At 45.1% G+C, this 9,160-nt stretch overlaps 1 protein-coding gene across 1 annotated transcript in view; it reads left to right on the top strand.

The window, feature by feature from the left end:
• MECR (mitochondrial trans-2-enoyl-CoA reductase) overlaps positions 1–9,160 on the top strand; it is a 47,962-nt gene that overhangs the window by 8,993 nt on the left and 29,809 nt on the right. The window contains exon 2 of the mRNA XM_014546795.1: positions 8,092–8,095. The gene's annotated coding sequence lies outside the window, so the exon portion shown is untranslated. The remainder of the gene's footprint in view (positions 1–8,091; positions 8,096–9,160) is intronic.

The raw sequence follows: 9,160 nt of genomic DNA on the forward strand, positions 1-9,160 counted from the left end.
CTCCGGGCGCCCCCTGCTGGTAGCCTCCCGTGTTGCCGCCGGATCGGGTCTCCAACTGCCCCGGCGCGCCCCTCCCCCACTCCTGCACTCCGCGCCTGGAGGTCGGAGGCTGGGCCTAGGCACCACCCGCGCTGCACTGAGCTGGCACCGACATTCCCAAGCAAGCGCGCTCATTGCCCACGCCTACCTCTCATACCGCGCTCTCAGGGACAGAGACCCAAAGACACCCTGGGTCCTGTCGGATGTCTGTTGCTTTCATCCCCTCTGTCTAGGCCCCTCCAAATGCGCATTGGTATATACCTTCAAGGACAGGAAGCTCATCACCTTACTTGAGTGAGTGAGTGGTTGGGTCTTTGGAATGCTAACTTTTAGAGTTGGTCATAGTATTCATTATCCTCTTAATGTCCACGGGCTCTGTAGTTTTGTCCCCCTTTCATTTCCGATCTTAGTAATTTGCGTCCTCCTTTTCTTAGTTAGCCTGGCTAGAGGCTTGTTGAGTTATTCACCTTTTCCAAGAACCAGCTTTCGGTTTGGTTGGTTTTTCTCTATTGATTTCCTGCTTTCCCTTTCACTGATTTCTGCTCTCGTTTTTATTATTTTTCTTCTACTTCCTGATTGAATTTAATTTGCTCTTTTTTTCTAGTTTCCTAAGGCAGAAGTTTAGATAGTTGATTTTAGGTCTTTCTTCTTTTCTCATATATACGTTAGGTGCTATAAATTTCCCTCTAAGCACTGCTTTCACTGAATCTCACAAATTTTGATAACTTGTGTTTTCATTTTTATTTCGTTTTCTTTTAGTTCCAAGTAGTGGGGTTTTGAATTTTGAATCCTCGCCTGAGCACATGCTTAGAGAGAGAGAGGGAGGGAGAGAGAAACATTGATTGTTTGACCGGGAATTGAGCACAGGAGGACACTCAACCATTTTAGCCACTCTGGCCGGGCTATTTCAACATAGTTTTACATTTCTCTTGAGATTTCTTCTCCATGTGCTGTTTAGAAGTGTATTATTTAATCTCCAAGTATTTGAGGATTTTACAGCTTTTTCTGTTATTGATTCTAGTTTCATTCCATTGTGGTCTGAGAGCAGTCATTGTATGAGTTCTATTTTTCTGAATTTGCTGATGTGTGTTTTATGGCCCAGAATGTGGTCTCTCTTGGTGAATATTCCAGATGAGCTTGAGAAGGACAGGTGTTTTGCTGTTGTTGGGTGGAGCAGTCTATAAATGTCCTCTATATCCAGTTGACTGATGATGTGGAGTTCAACTATGTCCTTACTGATTTTCTGCCTGCTGAAAATGTTCATTTCTGACAGAGGGATGCTGAAGTCTTCAGCCATAATAATAGTGGATTCATCTAGTTCTCCTTGCAATCCTGGCTTTCAGAAACTACTTTTTCATTCTGCGAAGCCCACCTCCCTCACTAACTCTCACAGTTTCTAACCTACACACTGGCTACACAGGTTAAGTATTATTTGGGCTTCTACACAGTATAGGCCCATAGAAGCCCTTGTACAATGACCACAAACTAGTTGTTCATGACTTTGTAAGACCAGACACCTTCTATGTGCTTAACCCCAGTGGACTAACTTAGTCTTCACCCCTATTATTCCAACTACACAGTTGAGGACATTGAGATACAGAGAGACCCGACTTTTCAAAGGTTATGCATTAGTATTCAGCAGCACCAACATTTGAATCAAGGTCATCTGGCCTGAATTGAATTGGGGCTGAGACCTGCCTTCCATCTGGAACAAATCAACAAATACTGGATACTGATTCATTTATTCAACAATTGCTATGAGTCCAAGTGGAGATATAAAACAGACAAAAATCCCTACCCTCATGGAGCTTATATTCCAATGAAAAAAAAACACAATAAAAATAAACAGCCAAAACCAGCAAATGTCCTGATATATGAGACAGTGATATACCAGAGAAATGGGAGCGAGTCTGAGAGTGAGAGGGAAGCAGGTTATTGCAGTTTTAAACAGAGCACCTACTCTATGGCGTATTCATTATTTGTCTCCACCCCTAGAACATCAGCTCCCTAAGGGCGAGGACTCTGCCACGTACCCCAGTGCCTGGTATCTGATATGTAGTTAGTGCTCAATAAATATTAAATTCAATAATTAATGTAGACATTGTCCTTGCCCTCGCGAAGCTTACATTTTAGAGGGAGAGACCAATAGCAAACATGGAAATCAATATCTAATGACAATCTGAGATGTGTGCTCTAAAAGAAATGAATGAAGTGTTGTGATACATAATTGGATGGGGTGGAGGGATCTACTTTACTTAAGATAATCGGAGGGATTCCCCGAGCAAGTGATGTGGTGACATTTGAGCTGACACCTGAAGTATGAGAAGGAGCTAGCCTTACGCAATCATTGGTGAGGAACACTGCTGACGGAGAAAACAGCCTGTGCAAAGGCAGAAGCTGGTGGGTTTGGGCAGCAGAGAGGCCAAGGGGGCTGAAATGAGTGGGGAGAAAAGGGGGCCAGGGGCAACTGTAGAGGCTGGCAGGCCCTGCAGGTCATGCAAAAAACTATGGGCTAAACCCTAAGAGCAGTGAGAAGCCATTGAAGCATTAAGCAGAAGAGCAAAATGTTCTTATGACTCTTTAAAAAAAATAATAATAGCCCTAGCCAGTTTGGCTCAGTGGATAGAGTGCACTGAAGGGTCTCAGGTTCGATTCCAGTCAAGGGCACATACCCATGTTGTGGGCTTGATCCCCAGTAGGGAGCATGCAGGAGGCAGCTGATCAATGATTCTCATCATTGATGTTTCTATCTCTCCCTCTCCCTTCCTCTCTGAAATCAATAATAATAAAATAATAATAATAATAATAATAATAATAATAAGTCCCCTGATCAGCCAAATGGAGAGCAGACTGAGGAAGCAGAGACCCCTGGGCCTGGGCAGATGGGTCTAACCAGTGGGCAGTGACATTGAACAGAGCCTAGCGGTTCAAGGTGTATCCAGGCCTTCCTGTGCACTGCCTCTGCTCCCTGCTGGCTCCCCACTGATGTTGGCACAATTGAGGTTTCTGTGGCCTGCAGGAGGCAGGACTGAGGACTCCTGGGCTCTTGGTCTCTTCCCTTGTGAGCCAGGAGGTGGCCAAAAAGACAATAGGCAAGGACCAGAGACAGAGAATTAACCAGATAGAGAGTCACAGGGAGTGAGATAGAAGCAAGAAAAGGGAGATGGGGAAGAAATGGGGAGAGAGAGAGAGAAACTGGAGCAGAGAAGAGACAGAAAGTACTACCCAGAAAAGTACTACTCAGAGAGCATCAGGTACTCGCCAAAGGTCACGTGGCTAGTCAATAGTGGGCCCGGGATTCAAACCTAGACCTGACTGATGCCACACCCCTCCACTCTCCGTGCAGGGGAAGCCTACAGGACAGAGACTGTGACGGAAGGAGAAAGAACATAAGCAACAGGTGGACAAATGAAAAGAGAACATTCTGCTTCACTTGAAAAAGACCACAAACTTCTATAATCCTAGAAAGAAGAGGGAAGAACAAGAAAAGTCCTGCCCTGGAGTGACCCAAATCTAAGGAAAAGGAGACGGCACCACAGTCAGGGCCAGGCCATGAGGAAATTCAATTACTTTCAACTCATGGAATATTTATGACACCTGCCCCGTGCCAGGCCCCATATTGGGCACTGGCATCAGGGAGATACACAAAACAGAGTTCCACTCTTGCCTGGAGGGGGAAATGGGCACATACATAAATAAGAGACTAAAGGCGGCAACACCTGTCCAGAGAAAACACAAAGGCAGCAGGAGTTGACTCAACCTAGGGTTTTGGAAAATAACATCAGAGAAATTATATGTGAACCTGGAGTTTCCCAGGTAGGCAAGGGAAAAGCATATCAAGCAGGAGGAGCAGGCTGAATGAAGGCACGAGACATGGAAGTTCTGGGAAGTTCTATCAGGTACGGGTGGATCATGGGCTGTGCATGGTCCAATAGCAGGAGATAAGACAGTCTGGGAGACAGAGTGCAAAGGTCTTGAATGTGAGGCCGGAACAATTGGACTTGAACTCCTAGAGCAATGGTTTTCAAACTTGCCCCTTGAGGAACCCAGGTGTTCCTCAAGCCAAGTTGGGGGGGGGGGTACCACTGAATTAAAACCAGTCATATTTTTCTAATTTGCAGGAAGGTAGATTACTTACAATGAATATGATTTTTTCTTTGTTTTAAGGTGTTTTCCCACATACATTTTTCTGAAGACTTTAGTAGGTGTCAGTAGTGTGAGAGAATGCTAGAATTAGCATAGAATCATAGCTTTGTTTACAATTTAAAGTTTAATATATCAATAGTTCATGTTGTTTTACAAAGAACTGTAGCTTCTGGTTCCCCCTAAAGCAGTGGTTCTCAACCAGTGGGTCACGACCCCTTTGGCGGTCGAACGACCCTTTCACAGGGGTCGCCTAAGACCATCCTGCATATCAGATATTTACATTACGATTCATAGCAACATTACAGTTAGGAAGTAGCAACGAACATAATTTTATGGTTGGGTCACAACATGAGGAACTGTATTTAAAGGGCCAGAAGGTTGAGAACCACTGCAAAGGAATTGGGGAAGCAGAAAGAAGAGAGGGGATCTCAGTTAGAAAGAAGGCTGCTGACACCTTTCAAACAAGAGCCGATGGCCTGAACCAAAAGTAATGACTATCAGGATGGATGGGGCCTGAGTCCAGCTCCAAGGAGAGACACCTGCTGGGTGATTTTCCAGGCTTCTTGGCTGGGCTGTCCATAATGCAGAGGAACTAATTTGGTAGAGAAGATAATGTCAACAGCTCAAAGTCACCTAGGGAGTCTTACAACAGACATCGACCTGTGTGTCACTGTGAAAACAGAAGATAAGCAAGACTGGGTATTGTGTGTGTGTGTGTGTGTGTGTGTGTGTGAGAGAGAGAGAGAGAGAGAGAGAGAGAGAGAGAGAGAGAGAGAGAGAGAACGCTGTGAGGGACCAAGTGTTTCCCCCATGATGGGACACCAACGTTCTCTATAATAAAAGCAAGTACAAATACTTTGTGAGCACGACCTATGGGCCAGACTCTAGTCTGTGTGTTTTACATGTGACATTTCTCATTTAGTCTTCACAATAACCCCCAATAACATTCATCCAATGCTTTCATGTGCCAAGCATTCTTGTACTAAGTGCTTCAAGTGAAGTGAATAATATCTCACTTGATCCTCACAACAGCCTTGAAACAGACACTATTATTTCCTTCATTTCAAGGATAAGGAAATGGAGACACAGAGAGGTCAAGTGACTTGTCCAAAATCACTTTGAAGTGGTTTTAGAAAGTGGCCGAGCCAGGACTCAAGTCCAGATTTGCCAGAATCCAGCCCCTGCACCCTTCATCACAGCACTTAGCTTTCTTCTCTTCCTCAGAGGAAAGACTCTGAGTTAAAAAGCTTTGGGTCAATAAAACCCAGAGGAATGAACTCTTCCTTATCCTTCACAGACCTGCCTCGGTGTTTCTCGAAGTCTGTTTCCTGGGCCACCTGCATCCGAATATTCTTAAGAGCTTGTAAGAAATGTACGTTCCTGGACCCCTCCCCAAGATTCTAATTCAGTAGGTCTAAGATGAAACCTCAGGTGGTTTTTAGGCATATTGAAGATTTGGAGTCACAGGACTGGCTTCATCAGCAACTTCTCCAAGATACCCCACCCTGCCCCTGCCCCCATCCCAGACATGGCTCCTTGACTCCACCTGTGCCCTCTCTCATGTTCTTAACAGTCAACTGGGTTTTAGGTATGCTCGTGTCTCCACTCCACCAGAAATGTGAAAAATATGATCTAGTGTCTTTATTGGCTACATCTTTTTACAAAGAACTTTGATTGTCCCACTTAATTCCTTTCTACACTGAGCATTTTTATTTATTTTTTAAATATATTTTTATTGATTTTTTACAGAGAGGAAGGGAGAGGGATAGAGAGTTAGAAACATCAATGAGAGAGAAACATTGATCAGCTGCCTCCTGCACATCCCCTACTGGGGATGTGCCCCAACCAAGGGACCTGCCCTTGACTGGAATCGAACCCAGGACCCTTCAGTCCCCAGGCCGACGCTCTATCCACTGAGCCAAACCGGTCAGGGCTACTCTGAGCATTTTTAGAGGGGGCCCTCCTCCTTGTGATCCCTCCCTTATACCTGAACACACTTAGCATTTTACAAGGTGCTCTCCTGTCCATAAAACATTATTCTACTGTTTCATCCAATCCTCACAACAATCTTTTTTAAAATACTTTTATTGATTTTTAAAGAGAGAGTGAGAGGGAGAGAGAGAGAGAAACATCTATGTGAGAGCGAAACATTGATCAGCTGCCTCCTGCATTGCCAGGATCAAGCCCTGCAACCCAGACATGTGCCCTGATAGGGAATCGAACCAGAAACCTTTTGGTGCACAGGAGGATGCCTAACCAACTGAGCCACAATGGCCAGAGCCCTCACAATAATCTTTTTTTTTTTTTTTCATTAGTGCCAAAGTTCATTTATTCACAAATGGTACAAAAAGGATGGTGTACTATGACAAATAAATCTTCATTTATTTTTTTTTTATTTTTATTTTTTTTTATTTTTTTTTTTAATTAAATCTTAATGGCCAGACTCACAATAATCTTTTTTTTTTTTCATTAGTGCCAAAGTTCATTTATTCACAAATGGTACAAAAAGGATGGTGTACTATGATGAATAAATCTTCATCATCACTTGATTCTTAGATTCACTTGTTGATAGATGCATGTTTGTTGTTCACAATTTGTATCTTTACCTTTTTCTTCTTCCTCTTCTTAAAGGATACCTTTCAGCATTTCGTATAATACTGGTTTAGTGGTGATGAACTCCTTTAGCTTTTCCTTATCTGTGAAGCTCTTTATCTGACCTTCAATTCTGAATGATAGCTTTGCTGGATAAAGTATTCTTGGTTGTAGGTTCTTGGTATTCAGCACTTTGAATATTTCTTGCCATTCCCTTCTGGCCTGCAAAGTTTCTGTTGAGAAATCAGCTGACAGTCGTATGGGTATTCCCTTGTAGGTAACTGAGTTTCTTTCTCTTGCTGCTTTTAAGATTCTCTCTTTGTCTTTTGCTCTTGGCATTTTAATTATGATGTGTCTTGGTGTGGTCCTCTTTGGATTCCTTTTGTTTGGGGTTCTCTGCGCTTCTTGGACCTGTAAGTCCATTTCTTTCACCAGGTGGGGGAAGTTTTCTGCCATTATTTCTTCAAATAGGTTTTCAATATCTTGCTGTCTCTCATCTTCTGGCACCCCTATTATTCTGATGTTGGTACGCTTGAAGCTGTCCCAGAGGCTCCTTACACTATCTTCGTATTTTCGGATTCTTTTTTCATTTTGCTTTTCCGGTTGGGTGTTTTTTGCTTCTTCGCATTTCAAATCTTTGGCTTGATTCTTGCGCTCCTCTGGTCTGCTATTGGGTGTAATATTCTTTATTTCAGAGCGTGTATGCTTAATTTCTAGTTTCTTTATCATAGCATCGAGGGTCTCATTAGTTTTCGTGAAGCTCTCCAAAAGTTTATTGCAAGCCCTCAAAATTGCGTTTTTTAGCTCTATATCCTCCATTTCTGTCATGTTTTTTTGTCTCCGCATTTTTTATGCTTTCTTGGTGCACCCTCTAGTGGTCTTTGTGCGCAGTCTTGTTCTAGTTGAGCCTTGATTGTTGTAGTTAATACTAGAGGGATTTGACCACCAGGCCGACTGGCTGTGTGAATCAGCTGTGTCTGCCGCGGAAAACTTCTGTCCTCTGGGGAGGTGCTAATCTAGCCTTTGCCTGAGGCGATCCGGCAAATGGCTCTGCGCAGGGCTTGGGCGGGGCGGGCTCAACAGGGCGGGCGGAGGGAGCCGTTATGGTGCCCTCAGTCCTGTTCCCAGAGGCTCTGCTTCTCAGAACCCCCGGAACCGCTGCAAACCTCGGAGGGAAAGCTGCCTTCCAACTGATGCCAGACACTCCCGCTTCTCCCGTTTGGGTCCGAGTCCCCAGCGATTCGCCCGTATCTGGAGCTCAGAGTCTGAGACTCCCCCCTGACCGAAAACGACAACCGCGCTCTCAGCCACCAGCCCGCTTTGCGCGCGCACCTCCGCACCTGAGTATTTTCCACACTGCGCCTCCTCTGAGCCTCGGTGTGCTGTTATTTTTCCTTCTAGTTGAAGAGTCTCTCCTCAGCCAGCCTTCCTGTGGTTCTGGGTGATGTCCGTTCCGTCTTTTAGTTGTATTTTTGAAGTGGTTGTTTGCGGCAGCAGTCTCCGATGTTTACCTATGCCGCCATCTTGATAATCCATCCCTCACAATAATCTTAAAATAGGAATATTCTCCCCCTTATACCTATGAGGAAAGATTCCGAGTTTCAGTCACTTGCCCAAGCTAGGAAGTGGCAGGGCTGGGATTTGAAGCTAAATCTTCTAACTCCAAACCCAGTATTCTTGCCTCCACAGCAGCTTACATGTACTCAGTGAAGGGAAGTAAGCTTTGCCTTCCTATGCTATGAGAAGATAGTGGGGATTAAATGAGATAATGCCTTAAATGGCCTGGCACAGTGAGCACTCAATAATAAATGGTGGGGCCCAGCCCGCGTGGCTCAGTGATAGAGCATGGACCTATGAACCAGGAGGTCAGGGCATATGCCCGGGGTTACGGGCTGGATCCCCAGTGTGGGGCATGAAGGAGGCAGCCGATCGATGAATGATTCTCTCTCATCATTGATGTTACTAGCTCTGCCTCTCCTTTCCTCTCTGAAATCAATAACAAAAATTTTAAATAAATGAATGAATGAATGAATAAGTAAATAAATAAATAAATGGTGGGGAGGAGAAACTGAGGTGGGGGGGCGGGGAAATGTCTTCCCCAAAATCAAACAACAAATTGCAGACTGCAGACATAGCTTTAGGCCAGTCTCGGACGCTCCTTGGGAGATCAACTTTGGCGGGCTCAAAATCCCCGCGACTCCCGCAGGTCCCCGCACCGCGCGTCCCTAGCTCCCCCCGCAATCTCACCAGGCGCCACCGCGCGGGCAGCGGAAGAAGGAGATGGCCCTTTAAAAGGAGCGAGGGGCGTGGTTACGAGGCGGGGCGGGGCGGGGCTGGCGCACGGTCGCGGGAAGTTGACGTGTCCTGGGCTTCTGGCTCTGAG

The sequence above is a fragment of the Myotis brandtii genome, unplaced genomic scaffold (assembly GCF_000412655.1).
Source record: "Myotis brandtii unplaced genomic scaffold, ASM41265v1 scaffold456, whole genome shotgun sequence".
NCBI classification, from domain to species: domain Eukaryota; kingdom Metazoa; phylum Chordata; class Mammalia; order Chiroptera; family Vespertilionidae; genus Myotis; species Myotis brandtii.